Raw genomic sequence first — 22,436 nt, 5'->3', positions numbered from 1 at the left:
CAGGGGAAGTTCTGGGATTTGCTTCTGGACTGGTTGTGGGCAGCAGTCCAGAAGCTTCACATGTAAGCGGGGTGTGTGGTGGCATCTGGTAGTAGGCTATTCTTTCTGGATAATTGCTCAAATAGTTGCCTGGAAATTGATTCAAAGTTTCAACATACATTCAGGAATGTGATCAGTCTGTTTACTGATTAACTCTCCTTGTCTCTTCCTCTCACCTCCAGCCTGCTGTAATTTAATTTAGAACATTTCAGCATTTTTTTCTCTTGTCACTTCTATGGTATAACTTTCTTTGACCTCCCCCAAATAACCTCAGCTTACTCAGACCTGCCCTAGACCCCAAGCCAGGAAGGTATTAGGGCAGTCTGTCCTCAGAGACTACAGACACAGAGAGAGAGCTTTAGAAAGCAATTTGAAAATGGCGTTAACCTTATCAAGGATCATAAAGCAGGGAGGTAAGGGACAGCCGCAGGCACAGTTGTTCAGTGCTGTCTTTCCTCTCCCTAACTTTTTCTCCGCCCCTGCCCATGGATTCTGCCCACAAGGCTCCTGCCACACCTCAGGAATCACCTCGCTGGGCAGCTTGGCCGGTGGTGGGGGCTGTCTGGAGGACAAAATGCAGGTGGTTAGCTATGGGGTCAGATTTGGCCCTGGGTGAAGGAAGAGAGGTGGCTTGCCTTTGATGAGAGGGAGGGGAGGCAAATGCCCTCCACTGACCTGGGTGACACTGGGAGGTGAGTGTCAGAACTGGAGGATGACCTTGTGGCACCTGAGTTGTTGACAGAATGGAGGTGGGGGTGGGATTTGACTCCTGGAGTCCAGGAGCTGGAGCTCTGAGGGGGTTTGTAAGGGATGCTGCTTAAGAGGCTGTGACTTCTAAACATTCCCTCTGCAGTGTTAATCCGGGAGGAGAAACCCTGCATCTTAGACTCAGTGAAGTGCAGTCGGAGACCCAGCAGCAGCTTCAAATGGAGCATGTTCTTTTTCCTTTACCGAGAAACTTCCAAGGGCTCTCCTGCTTTTGAGCAACTTATCTAGCTTTTCATATGTTTTGAGACTTGTTTTCGACCTTATCGAAATACAAAGAAAACATATTTTTCCATCTCTGTAACAGAAAATACATTTATGCTTTACACATAAGGGTTTTCTCTACCTACAGGGAACTGGGGATTCATTTAATGATGGCTAGATGGAAGTTTGTGGCTAACACAGAGCTGTTTTCTAAAAAGAGACAGTTATCAGTGCAACTGATTCACCAGGAAAGGGCCCATCAGAACAGTCCTGGGAAATGGGCAGGGCCAAAGCCATGTGCCCTGACCTCTTGGAGTACTGCAGCCCTTCAAGAACCCAATGGAAGATGTGAACGCCTCGGAATGCTTGTGCACACACATGCTGCATATGATTTCAGAGGGTTCACCGAACCCTCTTGAGCAAGAACAACAAAGAGCTGGAAGGAAGCGATGACCATTTACATTACAAAAGGATTCTTCACTCTAAAAAAAGAGGATTTACTAAAGCTCCAAAATGCCTTCCTGTAAATTCCAGTTGGTTTATTTGATTTGCAAATATTCTATTTCTATAGGACTTCACAGCTAAGACCGAGTTTAATCAGTTCAAGGCTAGTCCCTACACAAATCCATTAATGAAACTACAAATGCTTATTGTACCTCATCTCTGTGCTGGCTAGACCCCGGGGGGCAGCAGAGCAGATGCAGTTTCTGTTCGTGGAGTGGACGGTTGGCTGAACAGGAGAGCGGGTCAGGTTGTTTCAGGCTGTGTCTCCAGCACCTAGGACAGCTCCCATCATAACGATTGGATCAGCGTAGGAAGGACTGAAAAGCTGAATACTACGCGCTGTTAGGAAAAGAGAGTGCTGCAAATGCATGGGATGAAGGGGAAAATCTCCATGGAAGGGGTTGGGGGAGTCAGGGAAGATGTCCCCAGGGAGGGGAGATTTAAGCTGTACCCTGAGGGATGAGACCTGAGAAAAAAGCATTTTAGAAGGAAGACCAGTGCGTGCAAAACTCCTGGGTCCAGAGAGCCCGTGCAGTAGTGAGGACAAGGGAGGAGTCTGGAGCGTGGGAGGAACCAGCACAGGGTCTTCCAGGCCAGGGGGAAGAACTGCTTCTTTAATTCTGGATACTATGCAAAGCACTTGGAAGGTTTAAGCGATGGAGTGAGATAATTTGATCTATGTTTTCAGAAAAATTGCTCTGGCTGCTGTGTGAAGAATAAACTACTGGGAATGGAGGACAAAGAGGACCACCAAAGGCTAGTCATCTGGACAAGAGATAATGGTGACCGCTTGCAGGGGCAGGGGGTGGTGGTGGTGGGGTGAGTTAGGGATGTTGAGAAATGGCTGGGTATGAGTGACCCCTGGGAGGAAAGCCAACCAGGTGCAGCAATAAATTGGAGCTCCCTGACCTCTGGTTGGGAGGATGAGAGGTTAGACAGAGATGAGGAAAATGAAAGAACAGGAATCGGGGGAGAAACCCTGAGTTCAGAGTTGGATGTGCCGAGTTAAGAAGTTGATTGGGATGGAGCATGAACTGGGTGTGGGCACAGCATAGGGGTCATCAATTCCTAGAGAGGTAGGGTTGCAGAGGGATTCAGTTGCCCTGGGGAGGCTGAGACAGGAGCACAGGTGGGGGGAGAGCAGGGGGGAGGCAGGGCTCTGACTGGTCCTAAGAGGGGCCTTCTCAAACTGGCCCCTCAGTGTTTCAGCCAGGCTGCTGGGGCCCCTGAGGCTGGAATGCACTCTTTCTCCTAGAGCCTTGACACTTGTTCTCTGCTCCTCGTGCCTAGAATGCCCTCCCATATCTTCTAGACTTTTCTTAATTCCACCCACTCTTTAAAACTCAGCTGACTTTCCCTTGGAGTCACTGTGGGGGCAAGTGTCCTACCCCCACATCTTTTCTGCTCTGCACCAAATGCTGAGGGCCCACCAGCAGGCATTGCAACTATGATGCCCCCCAAGCCCCAGAGAACACGAATCATGCTTTCAAGTGTCCTGCTGAAGCCCCTCTCTGCATATGAGGTGAAGGTGAACACCCCTCCCAATGCCAACTCTAGGCCTTTTGTGCCCTGGAGGGGGCTGTGGGTGGGGCAATCACAGGGCTTTTGGACAGCTCCTATATTATGTGCTTGCATCCCACCTTGGAACACAGTGGCTTACAATTGGTATCCTAGCTGCCATTTAAATACCCCATTGTTTGTGTATGTATGACCCTTTGTTTGTAAAGGGATATGGGGCCAGGGGTGGTGGCCGGAAGAAGGGACAGGATTTAGAAAGAGAGTGAGAAGAAGGTGCCCAGAGCAGCAGTGAAGGACAGGCGCCCATGGGCACAAAGCTCTGGGAATTGGCATCTAGACCATTTCAATGACCCCCTTTTGACAAAAACAATGCTTTGCCTTGGTCATGTCAGATGGGAAAATGTTCCTTTTTTTTTTTTTTAACCAACTAACATGAGCAAAGGTGGTTTTCACTCCCCCTTTTGGAACCTCATTCAGGGTAGGTGGGCCCTGAGAGCCAGAGAGGGGAGCTGATAACGGCTGTGCAGGGAGTAGGGAGCCAGTGTAGGTTCTAGAGGAGAGGGGGGACATCATGAGAGCCCCATGAGGTGACAATCCGGCAGGTTGGTGAGGGGCCGGAGGCTGAGAAATATGTGAGATACTGCTGCTGCCATCCAGGTGGGAGGCAGGAACTCTGGGATACCCTCAGGGGAGGACCTGCTGGGTTTGAGGGCCGATGTCTGCCCGCAGAGGTGGTACAGGGCTGATGAGACACTGGGGTGAAGGTCCCTTTGAGTTTTCCCAGAGGGGAGAGAGTGCACAGGCAATAGGGGCCTCATCAAGAGAAATATCACACAGGCCTTTTGCACTGGCCGAACCACCTCTGGAGCTCTGAGGGCTGCCCGACTAGGAGGGGCCTGCACCTGCCATCCTACCAGGACCGATGTACGACATGGAAACCAGGCCCCACGGTGGCTCTGGCTTGTACCCGCTGTTAGCAGTGGTGGGCTGACATACAGCTAGCAAAGTGCCTCTTTGAATAAAGTTGGGGGGCTGGTTTGTAAATGTTCCTAGTGAGGCCCATATCAAGCCACCAGCTTAACCTCACAGAACATCATTACATAACCCTTCTCCCTCAGATGTGAATGACTCAGGGGCATAGATAGTAATAAAACAGTGATGAAGAGTGAGTTTTGAGTATTTTTTACCTTCATTTTTAATATGATTTGTTTCCTTGTAAGTCTACATAATTTAATTTTTAATAATGACTGTTGAAGAACTGGCTTGGAAAATTCCTGCAAATTTAATAATCAGCTCTTGAGAGGTGGCAAAGCTCGTCCCAGCAGGCCACTGGCTGGTGCCAAGGACAGGTTCAGGCTCTGGGACCGGGGGCCTCTCCAGCAGTTGCTGGGAGACCTTGTTCCCAGCCAAGGAAACCATGGAGGGTGGGACACAGGGCTGGCTGACTTTTTTTCCCAGGGTATGATTATGTATTCTCTTTTTTAAAAACATATTACAGTATAGCTGGCAACACTGTTGTATTAGTGTCAGGTGTACCATGTAGTGGTCCAACATTTATACACCGTACGGTGCGGTCAGCACAATAAGGCTAGTGGCTGTCTCTCACCGTGCGGAGTTTAGGATGTCACCGACTGTATGGCCTGTGTGGTGCGCTACCAGGAAGGAGCTCCAAGCTGGGACAGCTGAGTCCGCCTGTGCGACGAGCACCTTTCCTGTTAAATAGGTCCAGGGATGGTCTGATTTTTTACCCAAAAAGAACAAAAAACATTTAAAACTTGCATTGATGAATATTATCTGAGCTGGAGTGGCTATAATAAGACAATGTATCAGTGTTAAATTAAAGTGAAAATTAAGCACCTGCCACTCTATTAGTCAGCATTTTTAAGGCTTTATTATTGTGAAGTTCAGAAAGAGAGTTAAAGAATCTATTTAAATGCAAATGTGCCATAAAACTGACTAAGAGCAATGCGTCTTCAGAATGCGCTCAGCCCTCCTTTCAAGCAGGCTATGCTCATAATAACGTTGCTATTTTTTCAGCTTAGAGAATATGTCTGAGAAACCCGATGTCATTGGAGTGTGGCTGGTGTGATTCCCTAGGGTGGGGAGGTACTGTACATGGGGGCATATGCGGGGCTTCTTCTGGAGTGGGACTGGTACATGTGCCCCTGTCCCTCTGGGGCTGGCTGAGCAGAAGCCCGGGCATCTCCTGGGCAGGGCTTTGGGCTGAGGGGCAGTTGTCCTCTCCCTAGAGTTGTCCTTCCCTAGTCCATCTGGTGACAGTGCCCCCGAGGAGCCAAATGCACCTTGCTCACAGACCAGGGCCCAGTGTGGTTTCCTGACCCAAGGACCAAATGAGGCACTCCTCAAACGGAGGAAACACGGTGCCTGACTCAGAGGACAGCACCTGCCAGCGCTCGCCACTGAAACCTCCTGCTTTGTTCAGGAAGAGGTGGGAAGGTCACCAACCCTTACTGAGCCCCTCTGATGTGCCAGGTGCCAGTGTCACTTAACAATGGCCCTGAGGAGGGAGTATAGGGCCCGGCAGATGTAAGGCCTGCTTGAGTGTGGTTGGTAGGGTAATAATATGGGTGTGATGATTTATAGTTTTAATTAGAAAGTTTCACCTAAAATGTCATATGGTGTGCTTGAGTGTGCTGTTGTTATGTTACAGGATTATGTGCTTATGATTTTGTAATAAAAGATTTTGTAATAAAAAGGGACGTTATTTGTGCCAGACCCTGTTATTGCCCTGACTTGACGGAGAGGCTGGGAAAGGGGACGTGGAGCAGTGGTGGCTCTCACCCTTAGGGCTCTGTCAGAGGCAGAATGACCCCAGCCGCAAGTCAGTGGGTGGGGAGAACCAGGCAGCGGGCAGCCGGGGCAGCATGGGGCAGCGAGCCTGGCCTGGTGCTGGGAAAAGCAGCCACTTCTCAGAGGCCTCAGGTCTCCATCCCCACGAAGGCCTGGGCCCGCTCTGGGAGCAGTCAGGGGACTCGGTTTGTCCAAAGGCCCATGGGCACCCTTGGGCCTATGCCCTTGACTAAGGGGTGACTGTGTGCTTGGAAGCCCCCAAACCCACAAAACGATCTAAGAACCAACTGGCTCCAGGTGCACTCAGTCAGGGAGCTGGCACGCCCACCCTGCACAGCTCACCTGTCTCTGTCCTGGAATGGGGGCCCCTGAGGGTCAGGCCGTGGTCCCAGCAGCAGGAGCAGGGCCCAGCGCGTGTGAGCAAGCAGTAAGTATGCTGGGTTTGGGGAAACTGCTGTGTAGGTACGTAATCTGTACCAGAGCAGAATTTCTGTTTGAAATTTTATATACAAAAAGTTTAAATATAAAGTTAATATTTATGTAGGTCTTTTTACTTCTGTTTATTTGGAGCCATTCAGAATTTGGTTTGAAGGAGTCCCCTAAGGTGGGTTTCTCTCCCCTACCTACACCCAGCACCTCCTCACAGAGCCCCCTCCCTTCAGGACTCACAAGTGGAGGCCTCACCTTCAGAAGAAGAAATCCCGGGTTGTGAAAACCTCCACTTCCTTTCTTCTTTCTTTATTTTGGGGTCCCCATGGGTGTGGGCACATGTTGGGTCTGAGGTCACTTTCTGCCTGGGAGAAGGGGCTGGAGCCAGGGCCAGGGATGGGGCTGAAAGAGGCTCTCGGGGCTTCCGTCAGCTGGTTCAGGCAGGGCAGCCCCCATGCAGCTCCTCTCCTGGGAGGGCTGTGCAGGGGACAGGGGCCGCTTCTGGGAGCCGGAGAGAGTAGGGGGAGTGAGATAAGCTATCACGCAAGGGGAGCTCACCAAGTGCCAGACATGTGTACCGTGGTATGTGATCGCCCCTCAAACTATCTGTTTATAGGTGACACAAGCTTTTTAAAAACCAGTTACTTTTTATTGGGATAACATTGGTTAATAACATTATATAAGTTTCAGGCGCACAACATTATAATTTGATATCTGTATACTCTATTGCAGGCTCACCACCAAAAGTCTACTTTCCATTTGATACCATATATTTGACCGTCTTTACCCCGTTTTGCCGTCTCCCAGCCCTCTTCCCTTTTGGTAACCACTGTTCTGTTGTCTGTATCTATGAGTTTGTTTTTATTTTGTTTTGTTCATTTGTTCCTTTTTTTATATTCCATATGTGAAAGTAATTACATGCATTTTGTCCTTTTGCTCTGATTTATTCACTTAGCATAATACTCTCAAGATCCATCCATGTTGTATCAAATAGCAATATTTCATCTTTTTTATGGCAGAGTAGTATTGTGTGTGTGTGTGCATTAACGGATGATTGGCTAAAGATGTGACGTGTACATCCAATCATCCAATGATGGACACTTGGGTTGTCTCCCTATCTTGGCTATGGTAAGTAATGTTGCAATGGACATCGGGGTACAGTCATCTTTTTGAATTAGTGTTTTCATAGTCTTTGGGTAAATATCCAGAAGTGGGATTCCTGGATCACGTGATAGGTCTATGCTTAATTTTATGAGGAAGCTTCATACTGTTTTCCATAGTGACCGTACTAGTTTACATTCCTACCAGCAGTGCCAGATGGTTCCTTTTTCTCCACATTTGCTTCAACACTTATTTTTTGTCTTTTTTATGGCAGCCATTCTAACAGGTGTGAGGGGGCAGCCCACTGTGGTTTTGACTTGCATTTTCCCAATAATCAGTGATGCTGAACATTTTTTCATGTGCTGGTTGGCCGTCTGTGTGTCTCCCTTCAAAACATGTTTATTCCAGATCCTCAGCCTACTTTTCCATCCCATTACCTTGTTTTGTTATTGTTTTTAAGTTAAGTTCTTTCATATCTTGGGTATTAACCCCTTACCAGTTGTATCATTTCCAAATATCTTCTCTTATTTGGTTGGTTGCCTTTTTGTTTCGTTGATGGTTTCCTTTGCTGCACAGAAGCTTCCTAGTTCGGTATAGTCCCATTTGTTAATTTTTGGCTTTGCTTCCCTTGCCTTGGAGTCAAATGCACAAAAAACCACTGAGACCCATGCAAATAATATGATCTTGAACAGAAAAGAGCCTCAGGATGCACTAAAAATATTAAACTAATACATGTAGTCAGCAAAGTTACAGAATACCAGGTTAATACACAAAACTATATAAATTATACATACAGTATAGCAAAAAAGTAGTTTTATACACTTGCAGTAAATAATTTAAAAGTGAAGTTAAGAAAATAATTCTGCTTATAATAGCATCAGAAAGATAAAACAGGAATAAATTTACCTAAAAAAATACAGTCTTAAATACTGAAATCCATAAAACATTGTTGAAAGAAATGAAAGAAGACCTAAATAAACAAAGGCAATCTATGTTCATAGATTGGAAGACAGTCTTTTACGATGGCAACACTCCCTAGTTAATAGATAGATTCGGCAAACTCTCTATAAAATCCCAAGTGCCTTTGGGCTGAAATTGACAATATTTTTTATGAGTAAGAATATCTGTGCATTTATTGTCATGCAGCTAATTTTTCTACTGCTTCAGCATTTTCCTTTTGAGAATAAAAGAACAAAAGAATCCCAAAGCTTAGAACTGGATCACTTGGCCCTTTCTCTTCTCATCTCCTCCCAGTTCAGAATGCCTGCACCTCTTAATGGCCAGCACCCTCTTGGATCGGTAATTGGGCTCAATACATTCAAGCCTCCACACAATCTTCTTTGTGGTTTTAACCTTCTTCCAGAAAATCGGCTTTGTCTGCCCACTGTAGCCACTCTGCTTCCGATCATAGCACCTTGTCCCCTGGGCGTACAGGGATCCTTGCCCTTCTTATACTGGGTCACTTCGTGAGGGTGGTGCTTTCCACGCGTCTTACAGAAACCCCTTTGGGTTTTAAGCACATTGACCATCTTTGCAGTAAAGCTGTCAGGAAACTCAGCATCCACACTCTTTGTCTCTCTCTGCTCGTGCCTAACAGGATTGAAATTGACAATATTTATATTCCTTTTAAATTGAATTTATTGGGGTGACATTGGTTAATAAAATTATATAGATTTCAGGGGTACAATTCTAGACAGTATTTATATTCTTAATTTCATATGGAAATGCAAGGAACTCAGAATAGCCAAAACAATCTTGAAAAAGAACAAAGTTGGAAGACTCACACCACACTTTCCACATTAATGACAAAGCTACAGTGGTACTGGCATAAGGATAGACAAATAGATCCCTAAAATGGAATTGGATCCCGGAAATAAACTATTGCATTTTCAGTGAACTGACTTTCAACAAGGATGTCAAGACAATTCAGTAGGGAAAGAATAACCTTTTCAACAAAAGATGCTGGGACCAATGGATAGTCACATACAAAACATCCTTTCTTCAAAACATTCGTAAAAATTAACTCTAATGGATCCTAAGCCTAAATGTTAGAGCCAAAACTATAAAACTCATATTAAAAAATATAGACATAAACATTTATAACCTTGGGTTAGAACAAGCATTCTTAGATACAACACCAAAAACATAAGCAACAAGAACAAAAAAAGAACAATAAAATGGATGTCATTGAAATCAAACACTTTTGTGCTTTAAAGGATTCCACCAAGGAACTGAAAAGACAGTTACAGAATAGGAGAAAATATTTCCAAATCATATATCTGATAAGGGACTTGTATCTAGAATATATAAAGAACACTTTATATCAATAATATAAATCAATAATAAAAAACAGTAATAAAAAAGACAATCATGATTTGAAAATAAGCAAAGGATCTGAATAGATTCTCCCCAAAGAGGATATACAAATGGCTAATAAACAGATGAAAAGAGGCCTCAACATCATTAGTAATTAGAGAAATGGAAATGAAAGCCATGATGAGCCCCAGCCAGCTGGCGTGGCTCAGTTGGTTGGGCGTCGTCCCAAAAACCAAAAGGTCACCAGTTTGATTCCTGGTTGGGCACATGCCTGAGTTGTGGGCTTGGTCCCAGGTTGGGCACATACGGAAGGCAACCGATCAATGTTTCTCTCTCACATTGATGTTTCTCTCCCTCTCTTTCTTTCTTCCTTCCCCTCTCTTATTAAAACAAAACAAAATGACAACAACAACAAAAAAGTGAGGAGATCCACTCCTATTCCACCCAGCAATTCCACTCCTAAGGGTATGCCCAAGAGAAATGAAAATGGTAAGTCCACGTGAAAATTGGTACACAAATGTTTGTGTGGCTATATTATGCCACAAAAAGTGGAGACAGCTCAAATATCTATCAACTGATAAATGGGTCAGTTAGAGGTGGTATACCCCGAGAATGTAATATTATTTGACCACAAAAAGAAATGAAGTAACTGATGCATGCAACAACACGGATGAACCTCGAAAATATTACGGTAAGAGAAAGAAATCAATCACAAAGATCACATGTTATATTATCCCACTCATGTAAAATGTCCAGAACAGGCAAATCCTTGGAGATGGGAGATGAGTAGCCTAGAGCTGAACAGTTGGGGGAAAACCAGGAGTGGCTGCTAATGGACATAGCATTTCTTTCCGGGGTGAAAAAATGTTCTAAAAGGGATTATGGTGATGTTTGCCCAACTCTAAATATAAAAAAATTATAGAATTGTGCGGTATGTGAATTACATCCCAATAAGGCTGTTACACTAAAAGAAAAGCATTTGTCAACAAAAGCATTAAGGCTTGGAGCTTTTTAAAGTACAGTTTTAAACTACAAATTCAACTTTTTCAATTGTTATAGGACTATCTGAGTTATTTATTTCATACTGAGTGAATTTTGATATTTTGTGGATTTTGAAACTTCAGTTCATTTTATTTGCAAGTGGATGTTATAATTGCTTTAATGCCTGTGAGGTCTGTAGTTTTACCCCCTTTGCAGTCCTGATTTGGTCATTTGTCTTCTCTTTCTGTTTGTCAGTCTGGCTAGAGGTGCATCGGGTGTATTGGTCTTTCAAAAAACCACCTTTTGGGTTCATTAATTTTCTATTTTTCTATTTTCAATGTCATTAATAACCGTTCTTTATTATTTTCTTCCTCTTAATTGTCCAGGTGTATTTTGTGTCCCTTCCCCAGCCCAACACCCTCAGTTTCTTAGCGGGGAAGCTTAGATTGTGGCTTTGAGACATTTCTCATTTCACGCACTCAATTTCCCTCCCACCTTAGCTACATCCCACAAATTTAGATATGTTACATATTTTCTTTCATTTAAAAACTTCCTTTGAGGTTTCCTTTCTAAAAGTGTGTTTTTTCCTAGTGTTTGGAGATTCTTCAGTTATCCTTCTGTTACTGATTTTTAGTTTAATTCCATTATAGTCAGAAAACATATTTTATATGATTTCAATCCTTTTAAATTTGTTAAGATTTAATTTTGACTCACGATATGGTCTATCTTGGTAAATGTTCCATGTACGCTTGAGAAGAATGTGTAGTCTGCTGTTGTGTGGAAAGTTCTATGACTATAAATTAATTCGTTAGTTGATGGTGTTGTTCTGTTCCGTCCTTGCTTATTTCCTGTCAACTGTTTCTGTATATTACACAGAGAAGGTTTCAGTTTCCAAATGTAATGGTGGATATATCTCTTCCTCTCCCGCTCTGACAATGTTTTGCTTCTTATATGTCGAACCTCTACACAGGTGCATATATATTCAGGATTGCTGTGCCTCTCTTTAACTGCGGTGATGTTCTGTGCTCTGGAGTTTACTTTGATGTTACTGTCGCTCTTGCTTTGTTTTGTCTGGGCTTCCATGATATAGGGTTTAATATATATATAAATCCTACCTATATCATAATATTTGAAGAGAGTTTCTTATAGACAGTATGTACTTCGGTCATTTTTAAAAGCCTTCTGCCAATCTTTATCTTTTAACTGATGTGTTTACTTCATTCACATTTAATGTAATTGATGGTATGTTTGGATACAGGCCTCCCATTTTATTATTTGTTTTCTAGTTGTTCTTTCTGTTTTCCATTCCTGTTTCCCCTTTCCTACTTTTGCATTAAACTTTTAAAAAGTATTCCATTTTAAGTTATCTAATATATTTTTGATATTTTCTCTTTGTGTAGTTTTTTTGGTGTTGGTGGAGACAGTTACTGAGACTCTTGCTTTCCTCTCTCCTGCTGTTGTGCCAAGGCCGCCAAGACTGGCGCACTGGGTCTGGGCTGTTTCTCAGCACTGGGCATGAGTTGGGAGGGCCCCAGAGCACCGGGGATGCGGGTTGAAAGGTGGTGGCCTGTATAGAGGAATGCAGATGCCCCTGGGCTCATACACCACACACTGGGAGGAAGAAATGCCCACACTCAGGTATAGACCCTGGAGGAAGGGAGAGAACCAGCTGACATTAAGTTTCCTTCCCACTGCTGCTACTGCTGCCACTGTCCCCAGAGTTCGTCTGTACTACCGCTTGTGCTCCCGGAGCTCCCAGCAGGTGGCTTATGTGGTCTCCTAGTGTCAGGGACTAACACCCCTGTAGTCCCCGACCTGCATGCATGTTAGCATCCTTGGTTCCTGTGCTCATGGAGAAAAAGGGCTCCTCAATTCAATTGACGGGGTTTTGGTGAAGTTTGCAGAGGGAAGGGAATCCAAAGTGGCCTTGTGGGCAGGGCCCAATGGGCTGATTCACTGTCTTTCAGTTGTGGCTTCCACTGCTGACCAGGTAGTAAGAACTAATGTGCTCACCGTGGTCAGCACTTCCTGTCCCGTAAGTGTCAGAGGGGATTCTCCCATCTGGGATCGCTGCATATACAGAAGTTCTGAGGTGCATGTAGGCTGCAACCTCCCCTTCATCCTTTCCTTTCTAAACCATCTCTGGTGGTCCAGCAGAAACACAGAATGCTAGCAAGAGAAAGAGAAATCCCAGTTAGGTAAAAATTTAAGGGCTGCCTGGCTATACAGAGGCATTTCCTAGTGTCATAGCGTCACCTGCTGGACAAGCCACCAAGCGCACTTTTTTGTTTGTTCTGAGGAAGTTAATTACCAAGCACTTGCTGAATGTGGGTGCCTGACCAGGGATACCTTGTGACTCTTTGGCCAGACATCTCCGTGTCAGGGTGGATCAACTCAGACTCAATGACTAACAAGGTGGGAAGAGCCCAACAGCCCTCTGCTCAAAAGGAAGTGGCACATTCAAGAGCCAGTTGACCTGGCCCTACCAGCATCTCAGCTTAACGTGAAAAAGGGACAGCAACCCCTTTAGGGGAGACAGCACCCTCACCACGCCACCTAGAGCAAAGCCACTGATGCAGCAGGGTCCTCCATTCACAAAGACTCCCCTAAACTCCTGGACCTGGTGCACTAGTGGTTTAGCAAGTTTGATGACACTGATGACACAGTTGCAGAAAGTGACCATGATTATCCTCTCAGGGGACAGAGCTCACCGCGGTCCTCATCACCATGGCAATGCTCCCTTTGATGAACCTGGCTACATCTGGCCTGCTGTGGGGAAGACCCTGGACTGGCAGATTATAGGCTCTACCCTGTGAGGCAGCAAACCATGGGGACAGATGGCCACTGCTGATGGGACAGTTGTGTCACCGATGCAGATGTGCACGGTACGAATTCTCTTGATAAGACCGACTGGAATCAAACTGCTAATCAAACTGTCACTGCCCAGATCACAGCCACAGCCACCCCAGATCCCCTTGCAGATCCCAGGCTGGCGGACATCCAGGCAGGGGACTGTGGGAGAACAAACATGGGGAACTCTCTGCTTGTGCTGGCGCAATTCCAGATCCGCTCTTCCTCCCTGTCCACCTGCTACTACCTACTTCTGAGTCCTCAGAGAGCTGCTCCATGCACGCTGGCCGGGGTGCAGAGACCCACAGTGCACCGCCTCCATCTCACCCAGCGCCAGGGCTGGGGGAAGGATTTGAACAGGTGGCGATGGGAGCAAAGGGCAGTCCTGGGGAGCCCCAGCACCAGGGCAAAGGCACAGAGCTGGGGCACAGCGCTGGCTCTGGGGACAAGAGCAGCCCAGCCAGCTGGGTCCTGAGCTCTAAAGGTGAGCAGCGGGAGAGAAGTCTGGCAGAAGGGCTTGGCTTGAGAGGGGACCCGGGGGAGGAGTGGGCTTTGCTGGGCCGTGGCCATGGGGCATCACTGAGAGGATGTGGGGGCAGGGGGAGAGAGCAGGAGTACTGCGATGAGAGCTGTGCTTTGGGCCCTGTACATGCTATTCTCTCTGTCTGGAACGTTTCTTATTCTGCTCACTATCCAGCCATCTGTTTGTCATTCTTCAGGTCTCAGCTTAAATCTCACCTCCTCGGGGAAACCTACCGGACCACTCCCACCCACGCAGCTCAGACCGTGGCTCCCACAGAATTCTGTACTTTTCCCTCCTTAATTGTTAACTTCGTCATTGGCAGTGGTATAATGCACGCCAGTTTCCCCTGCTAGACTGTGAGAATATTAGGGCAGTATCCACTTACAGCTTATTCATTGCTATGGTTAGTCAGTCAGTCAGCAAACTTGGAGGGAGAGCCTGCTCTGTGCCCACGATTGACTGGGCTCCAACAGCTTAAGGCCGAGGTGTAGACCTTACCCACTGTTACCTGCTTGTTGCCTACACAAATGCTGGAGCCCAGTGTTAACTGCCTGCCTGCACAAGGGTGGCTCTGGCTGCCAGGGGTGTGTGTGGCAGGGAGGGAGAGGAGGCAAGTGACAGAGAGGCCAGGCCAGGATCAGCTATAATGGCCCAAAGGAACCCCAACCTGTCTCTAGTCAGGCTGTCATGGGCAAGCTTGGATTCAAGAGTGAAAGACACTTCCCAGCCCATTTTGAGACCCTGGGGACCAGGGAGTGTTAACATGGGACCTTCTGATGGTGGCCCACCACCTGCAGGCTGCAGGGAGCCAGGCTGCCTGCGGGTGCTCTCTGGCAACTCCCACGCTGTCAGGGTGGGTGGGAGGAAGGGTGCTGAGCGGCTCCTGTGCCAGGCCCACAGCCAAGGCTCCACATCATTATTTCCAGGACTGTGGCAGTTGAGGCTCGAGCCCAGAGAGCCCCAAGACTTCCTCGGAGGCCCCTGATTGGAGGAACCGACAGGGCCAGGACAGGGAACCCGGGCTGGTTGGCTTCGAGGTCCCCTAACCTCTGTGCTCCTCAGGGACCACCGTGGGAAAAGGGGCTCCTGGAGGGGAAGACCCCTCAGTCTCAGGGAGCTCCATCATCCTCTGTCTTCCACACTCAAACTTCCTCAGGCTGTGGCCTTGGAACAATGGAATCCACAGTGAAAATGGGGGCTGGCAACCACTTGGCTGTGTCCCAGGTGGCCTGCTCCTGCCACCTCCCTGCACAGCACTCCCCTGCACGGGAGTTGCCTGGGGCTCCCTGGGGGCGGACCCCTGCTGGGGATCTGTACCAATAGCCACTCCAACTCCGAGGGCGCTGGGCATGGTCCTGGACCTCCAGAGACACAGTGGGCAGGGGGTCAGGCCCCTCCCTCCCTCTCCCAGGGTCAGGGTCTTGTTCAAGGTCAGCGGGGTCCCAGTGAGCCTCTCAACCTCCCTGGAGTCTCAGGGGCCTAATCATTTTTTATAAAAATTCCCTTTGTTAACAGTGTTATTGAGGTATGATCTACATGCCATAAAATTAATCCATTTTAAGTACACAGGTCAATGGTTTTGAGTAAATTTAGAGCTGTGCAGCCGTCACTGCAATCTGGTTTGGGAACATTTCCGTGACCCCAAGAGCTCCTGCGCTAACTGAATTTAAAAACTTTTTTGTATTGATTCTTTTTTCCTCTTTTAACAAAAATAAGACAAAATCACTTTAGAGAATTTAGAAAATATGTGAAACAGAAGGAAGAAAATAAAAATTATCTTCATTCCACAACCTTTGCTATTTTGTCATATATTTAACCCCTCTTCATTTATTTGCCTCTTTATTTATATCCTAGAAGGGAAGGTCCTGTGTTGGGTTTGCTGAGAAGTCGATTAGGTCTGGGCACACAGCAGCTACATATTAATCATTTAAAAAAGGCAAGGAAGATCTGTTTTTATCTTAGCGATTTTAAAGACCCCGAATAAATTTGTGACTCCTGAATCAGGGTCCTAATCTTGAAAGGAGGGGTTGGCCCAGAGGAGCCAGCCCTGTTGCATTCATAGGTATTTCCCCCCAGAGGGCGCTCTGCTCACAGGATCTGCTACCTTCCTGATTGCTGGAGTCCGGGGAGACTCAGCCAAACGCCGGCATTTGTCTCCCCTCCAGTTCCCTAGACCTCTGTAACTGGGGTATCTATTCTCCACAGAGACCGTTTAAGATTCCATGGAACCCACACTGAGAAACTCCTAGATGACCTATTTCCCCTTTGGCCTTGTGTGTAGTTGGTGCTTGATATTTATGTTTACTAAACAAATGGAGGTTTGAATGGGCTTGTGCCCTCCCTCCACTCACCATCTTGGCCTCTCCAGGCCCACTGTCCTTCCTTCCCACCCCCCCTTACCCAGTCCCCTTTGCCTGCTCCTGTGGGGCCTGCCTACAGGCTGCCCTGGGCCCACCCGTAGTGCCCTTCCCGGGAGCCCAGATCGTCTGCCCGTCCTTAAGCTAAGGTTTAAAAGGGAGGTGGGAAGTCCAATTTCATGAGTGGGCCATAGTAAACGCCATCAGGACTGGTTAAACACATTTCTTGGGGAACTACTGTGTGCCAGGCACTGTGTGGTCAGTTTCGGGCACATTTTCTGCTCTAAGAAGTTCTCAGTGCTGCCCTGGCCAGCGTGGCTCAGTGGGATGGGCATCGTCCCACCAACCGAGAGGGGGCTGGTTCCATTCCCAGTCAGGGCACATGCCTGGGTTGCAGCTCTGTGCACTTCCGGAGAACCACCAGTCAATGTTTCTCTCTCACATCGACATTTCTCTCTTTCTCTTTCTCCCTCCCGTCCCCTCTCTCTAAAATAAGATAAAACTATTTTTTAAAGAAGTTCTCAGTGCTTTGGGTGGGTGGGAGTACATTATTTGATCCAGGAATGGCACTGGCCCCCATCTGCTTGCCATTTCTGTAAATAAATCGCACCCAGGCCTCACCTCCCGGCTCCCTCCCACCCCAGTCAGTGCACCGTGAGCTTGGGGGCAGAGGGGCTGGGTAAGTGCAGCAGCTCCTGTGAACTGCCCCCAGCCCTGCATGCCCAAGCCTAAGTCTCACTCTGGTCCTTCTCCGCTGACAGCACATTTCACAAAAGCTGGATTCCGCCAGCAGCTCTGACTCCTCACATCCTACCATGAAAAATAGGTGGAGAGCCTTAAAAACCTCGTGCCTTGAGGTTTTAGAGGCAATTCTAGTCATTTTGGTGGGTATTTGCTCTAGAGATCTGCAACGTCTGGCAATTCATTTAGAAGCAAATTATCTCAGACTCCAATAAAGTATGTTGCTTATTCCCAGCGTGTTTGGAGGTATGTTACTCCAAAGCCGTGATGATCAGTACTGTGGGAATCCAAGGTCCCCGTCAAGGTGGCGAGCATCGTGCAACTTGAGAGGCTGCCTGAGCCTCTCGCATTCACCTGGAAGGTGATAGGCAGGGTTTCCGGAGTTAACTAAGAGCCTTGGGCCTTGCTCAGGGTGTGGTCCGCAGCTGGCCAAATTCTGTTGGGTACTTTCAGCCGAGGGTTCTCAAATGTCGAGGGGGAAAGCTGTGCTTTAATGACAACTATGAATTGTGTAGATTGCACCCTTTGGTGTTATCTGGGCTTTTATTGCAATGTGCTATAACTATAAGTTGTAAATGACTGATAGCAGTGCAAATTTATTCTCATCTATAGGCATAAATGGATTCTGCTGGAGGGACAACCCTCCCCCACATGTGGAAAAGACAACTTGGGATTCATTTCTAAGTTCTTTTCAATATTCCTGATGTATACATGTATCTATTCTTTGGATTCTCCATTACACTGATTGTAATGTCATATAGGTTTCCTCATTAATAATGAGTTAAATAAAATTGTTTACACGTGTTCATTTTAAATCTGTTAGAGTCAGAGTTTTACTTTTTGTTGAAAGTTATCCTTTAACACAAACTTTAATGCATCAGACCCGACCCCAGAACTTGTCACAGCTGAGGTCTGGGCTGGGGCCCGAGAATTTGATTTCTAACAAGTACATGGGTCACACTTTGAGAACTCTGCTTTAGGCTTCCTCTAGGGGCATCCCTGGAGGGTGACGAGGCTCGAGGTGGGGGGGCGGGAGGGGGGGTATATATCCTTGAGTGCAAAGACCAGGTGCCTTCCAGGACCCTGTGGAGACTCCACTTCAGAGACCCAGGAAGGGGAGCCCAGGTTGGAGGCAGAGGGGTCACGGGGCCATCGCTGTGTCCCCAGTGCTGGCCACATGAGGTGGCCCAGCTGCGTGCTTTCATCCGTGTGCAACCACCACCGTGCCCTTAGAGCAGGGATGTTCCGAGGTGGACATGTGGCCCAGGAAGGGTAGGTGAATCGGGACGCCCCTGGCTATCTCCCCGGGATGTCCTTGCTCTTCCTCAGGGCGGTGCCAGCTGCTGTGTGGCCCTCCCTCGAGACAGGGGGCACACCGTCTCTTGGGCTGGTCTCTGGGACCTGGGACCCTAGGAGGGGCAGGGAGGTATGGTGGTGGCACCCTGTCAGTGGAGGAGGCGCTAATGAGAATTAGTGTTGCAGGCGGGCACGGGTAACCAGGTTCTTGGTGACCGCGGACAAAGAATTGAACCAAAGACAGAGAGTTTATAGCAGAAAGAGAGAGAGAGCAGTTTATTAAGCGATAGTACACTCCACAGAACATGGGAGTGGGCCAACTTCGAGCAGAGATTGACCTCAGGGGCTGGAGGGATTCTGTTCTTATAGGGTGGATATTTCCTGGCTAGTTTTGGCGGGCTTTTATTGCACATGTGCAAGTAGTTATATTACTTTAAAGCTACTGCACATGTGGTCTCCTATGATTTTCTTCCATTGGCCACAGGGGAAGAGGGTCGCACAATGTTAATTTATTATAATGCTACTATAATGAAGCAGGGGTCATGTAGCATCTTCTGCGCAGGTGCATTCATGATTCACCGTGATTCAGCACTTTTCCAGAAAGCGGAACAACCAGTCTTAGAACAGGGTCTCTGTCCTGTATCGATGTCCTTTATCTTAGCCTGGGGGCACCTCTGGAGTTTCCTTCTTCCTGACTATCTCCTGACTCATTGGGTTTGGTTGAGAGGTGGTGTGAGCCGGACTCTTTAAGGCTAGTTGGAAAGGAGGGGCCTCTGCACCTGGGGAACCCAGGTGTTTCTCATCCCGGGACTCCCTTCCCAGCTCCCATAGATCTCTGGAGATCCCTCGAGATCCCACGAGATTTGGCTTTCTCAGGGAAGAAGGGCGAGGTAGCAGCTCCTGCAGCCTGAGTCTGCCCTTCTCTGAGCCTCCCCAACACTCTGTGCTGGGTGGGGAGAGCGAGCGGTGCCCCCAGATGTCTTGGGGGGAAAGGCGCAAGGAGCTGGCGGCAGTGGTCTCCTAGGACGAGTTGGAGACACCTCACAGCTGCCCGGAGAAACAGCTGGCCCAGGGATGTGTGAGTACATGGGGTTTTATGTATGTGTTTGTGACTGAGGGAATGTGTGTGTATTTGCACTTCCACGTTTGTTTCTTTTTTCCCTGTAAAACCAACTGCACACAGTGCAGTAAATTGAGCAAGCCCTCGCTCGCTGTGGACGTGTAAGGTCCAAGGCGCATTTGCACCAGCTGTAGCCTGTTTACTAGCTAGACGCTTTGGGTTCTGGGTTTGTTGTTTTTCCTTGTCTTTACCCTAGGTTGTGCCTTGATCAAGAGGACACTGGTTGTGGTGGAAGGTGTCCAAGGCTGACAGCACTGGGTATTATCCAGTAGGATCCCATTCAGTTCCTCCGCTGGCCTGACTCAATTTCTCATTTGAGAATGTAACCTTGCTGTGGCCTTTGACCCTGCCAGACGTAGGCTTGGTGCCCCTGGAGCCTGTGTGGGTGTCTTGGGGCTTTGGTCCCCAGGGCCATGGGCATCCAGGAACGGGATAGACTCTTGGCGCTCACAGGCAAGGTTCTCCCCCTTGAGGGAGCCTCAGATGGCCCCATCCTTGCACCTCCTTTGGGACAGAACCTGGTCCTTCACTGCTTGCTGGGTCCTTGGGATGAGCCTCAAGCCTTGCAGGTTCCTCGGAGGAGCCACCGTCTCAATGTGACTCTAACCGACGGGTTGGGGGAAGTTTCAAAGAGGATTTAGGTTTGTTCCACAGGTGGCAAGAGCCAGGCTCCATACTGAGGAGCCTGGGTAAAGGCTACAGAACGCCTGGTTGACTAGTTGTCCATTGGTACTGCCTTGTGCTTAGCTTCTTGCTTTGAGATGCCAGGTTGAGAGGTCGTCTTGTTGACGTGGCTGTGGTGAAATTGCTCGGATATGGTCTCTTGAGATTCACAGGTGTGCGTGAAGGTGGGAAGGCAAAGATGGGAGGGTGGTGGGACCTGTTGGAAGGTGACGGAAGCAGCCCAAATGGGCACGCGGGCATCAAACATTGAGATTCATTATTTGAGTGGGATGGGGGGTGTGGTCCTTAGGTTTATAGGCAAATATGGATTAATATAATTATGATTATTATAAGTATTTATTTACACATATAAACTAGAACCTTAAATGTAAAACATAGACAATCACAAATTGTACATCTATGTAAAAAAATAGAAACATGTAAGCAATTAAAAAAAAAGGAAAAAAAATTACCCAACGAAAACAAAAGACTAAAAACAGGTTAAAAAAAAATAAGAGCAATTGATAGAACAGTTAGAAAATTGGCAAGGATATAGAATTCCACATCATCAGCAACCAGTGGAATCTCACTAACGTTTTTAGAATGGTCTACCCGATGACAGCACATGTGCTTTCTTGTCAAGTGCCCATGGACCTTCACCCAGGTAGAGCATACCCTGGGTCACAAAGTAAACCTCAGCAAGTTTCAAAGAATGGAACTCGTGGTGATAGAGGGCTTTTTGTGTTTTTTTTTTAACCACAATGGATTCAAACTAGAAATCAATAACAAAAAAAAAAAGTCTGCGAACACTTGGAAGCTAAACAACACACTTCTGAACAGTCCGTAAGTCACTGTTTACTTACTCAACTGTAATTAAAAATACTGAACTAAATGACAGTGAAAATACAAACATATCAAAATGTGAGACACATGTCACACACATGTGAACACATGTCAAACACAGCCAAGGCAGTGCTGACAGGGAAATTTGTAGACTAGACAGGTATATAAGAAAGAAAGAATGTTTAAATCAATGTAAACTCCCCAAAAGATCGATGCTATTGACAAACCTCTAATAAGACAAATTTTTAAAAAGAGAGAGAGAAGGAAAATTAACCAATATCAGGAATAAAACAGAAAATACCACTACAGACCCTATATACAGCAAAAGGATGGCAAGGAAGTGCTGCCCACCAGTCTGTACACAAAAGTTTGATGCCTTAGATGAAGCATGAACCAAGTCCTCGGAAAGTACTGACTACAGTGTGAGATAGATAATTAGCCGTACAACTGTTAGAGATATTGAGTCTGTAGTTTAAAATCCTATAAAAGAAATGTCCAGGTCAAAATGGCTTAACTGGATCATTCTACCAAACATCTGAAGAATTCTGTTCTAATGCTGTGCAGTCTCTTCCAGGAACATCTCAGCCCTTCTTATGAAGTCAGCATTATCCCGCCACCGAACTACACGATGATAATACAAAAAAGACATCTACAGAGCAGTATCCCTCATGAATACAGATGCAGAAACTCTTAACCATACGTTAGCAAACGGCATTTATCAGTCTCTAAAGTAATTATACACCATGACTAATTGGGGTTCTTTCCTTGGATGCAATGCTCATTCATTACTCGAAAATAAATCAATGTAATTCCCGACTGTAAGTGGCTGCTGTAACAAGTTAACACAAACTAGCAACTTAAAAACACAGATTTAGCCCTCGCTGGTGTAACTCAGTGGATTGAGCATGGGCTGCGAAGCAGGGGGTCACTGGTTCGGTTTCCAGTCAGGGCACATGCCTGGGTTGTGGGCCAGGTCCCCAATGGGGGATGTGCAAAAGGCAACCACATATTGATATTTTGCTCCCTTTCTCCTTCTCTTCCCCTCTCTTAAAGCAAAACAAAACACAAAACATTCTGGAGGCCTGAAGTCTACATTGGGGTTCACTGGCCTAAAAGCAGAGCGTCAATAGGGCTGTGACCCTTTGGGAGATTTTAGAGGGTAATTGGCTTTCCAGGGCTTGTGGCCACCTGTCCTCTCCAGAGCCGGCTGCGGCCACTTGAGTCTTTCTTAAGTCACATCATTCTAACACGACTCTCCTGCCTTTTTCTTTTACATTTAAGGACACTTGTGATTGTGTTGCAACCCCCCAAATAATCCAGGATAATTTCCCCCTCTCAAGGTCAGCTGATTAACAACCTTGTTGCCATCCACAAC

General features: G+C 46.9%; 1 pseudogene; it reads right to left on the bottom strand.

The window, feature by feature from the left end:
• Positions 1 to 8,580: 8,580 nt before the first annotated feature.
• Positions 8,581 to 8,900, bottom strand: LOC112322936 (large ribosomal subunit protein eL42-like; annotated as a pseudogene).
• Between the last annotated feature and the right edge of the window lie 13,536 nt (positions 8,901 to 22,436).

Source organism: Desmodus rotundus, chromosome 10 (assembly GCF_022682495.2).
Source record: "Desmodus rotundus isolate HL8 chromosome 10, HLdesRot8A.1, whole genome shotgun sequence".
NCBI classification, from domain to species: domain Eukaryota; kingdom Metazoa; phylum Chordata; class Mammalia; order Chiroptera; family Phyllostomidae; genus Desmodus; species Desmodus rotundus.
Note: the sequence above shows the minus strand (reverse complement) of the source record. Positions and strands in the feature narration are given on the sequence as shown.